We start from the raw sequence: 1,492 nt of genomic DNA on the forward strand, positions 1-1,492 counted from the left end.
TGTGGACCAGGTGAAGGTCTGGACTCACCTGTGGACCAGGTGAGGGTCTGGACTCACCTGTGGACCAGGTGAAGGTCTGGACTCACCTGTGGACCAGGTGAGGGTCTGGACTCACCTGTGGACCAGGTGAGGGTCTGGACTCACCTGAGGACCAGGTGAGGGTCTGGACTCACCTGAGGACCAGGTGAGGGTCTGGACTCACCTGTGGACCAGGTGAAGGTCTGGACTCACCTGTGGACCAGGTGAGGGTCTGGACTCACCTGTGAACCCAGGTGAAGGTCTGGACTCAGGAAGAGAACAGGAAGTGGATTTCTTCTTTCTTCCTCCACCTGGTTGACCTKTTCAGCCCGCAGGAGGCGCTGCGGCCTGCTCACAGCTGACAGGTGGAGCCCACCTGGACAGGTGAGCCATCTGTCTGTTTAGCTGCAGTTAGCATTTAGCTTTCAGCTCAGCTTCAGTATGAAACGTTCAGATCTGCAGAAATGTGACTGAATTTGAAACGTCTCAGGATGAAGGATTCCCTCCTCTTCCTCATTATGTAACTGTTCCTGTCTGACGCCTCTTCATCCTAACATTCCTCCTCTTCATCAATAATGGAGTCACAGAGAGGAGGAGCTTGTTCCTCAGGAACAGGTAGGTAAGGACAGGTGTGTGTGTGTGGGGGGGGGCTGCTACATGATGATGAAGATGATGATGAAGATGTTAGGGTTTTAGGATATTTTTAGATCTTTCAGGTCACTTCCTGTTTCTGAAAGTTTTACCTTCAGAGTGACTAAATGTTTTTATTGGGGTTTTTGTTTTGGTCTGTTTATTTGTTGTTGTTTATCTAACATTTTTTAGTGTTTGTTTAACTTTATCCTAATTTAAACTCCTTTAGATGCACTGCTTTCCCCTTTTGTTGTGATATTTTCTGTTTGTTTATTTATTTATTTGTTGTGAGGTCATGAATGACGATGACTCACTGCAGACCCTGAAGGGACGAAGAAGAGGAGGAGGAAGATCTCACTTTTTAAAACCCTGTCACCAGCAGCTCCTGATGATCCTCCTGCAGCGTTGAGGTCCACCTGCTCAGGTGAGCTGAGACGTGGAGTGGGCTGAYGGAGGGTCTGTGATCCGGGTCGGGGGTCCTGGTCCAGGTTCTGTTGGTTTGTTGAGGATTGGTTTGGTCAGAAACTGAAGAACTTCCTGGTTCTGATGGATGAAAGAGTTCTGTCAAAGGATCAACGTGAGGTTCTGTTGAGGTTCTGCTGAAGGTTCTGTTGAGGTTCTGCTGAAGGTTCTGCTGAAGGTTCTGTTGAGGTTCTAATAAAACTGCAGGTTTTCAGGGGAACCATGTTTTTTTCATGTGGGGTAAAAATAAGGAGCAGAGAGGAATGAGTCACCGGCCCCTCCCCCCTCCACCCCCCCTGGATAAAAATACATCCCAGCTCGACGCGCGGCTGACGTTAGGAGGGGGTGTTGTGTGTGTGTGTGTGTGTGTGTGTGTGTGTGT

The sequence above is a fragment of the Austrofundulus limnaeus genome, unplaced genomic scaffold (genome assembly GCF_001266775.1).
Source record: "Austrofundulus limnaeus strain Quisiro unplaced genomic scaffold, Austrofundulus_limnaeus-1.0 Scaffold1411, whole genome shotgun sequence".
Lineage (NCBI taxonomy): Eukaryota > Metazoa > Chordata > Actinopteri > Cyprinodontiformes > Rivulidae > Austrofundulus > Austrofundulus limnaeus.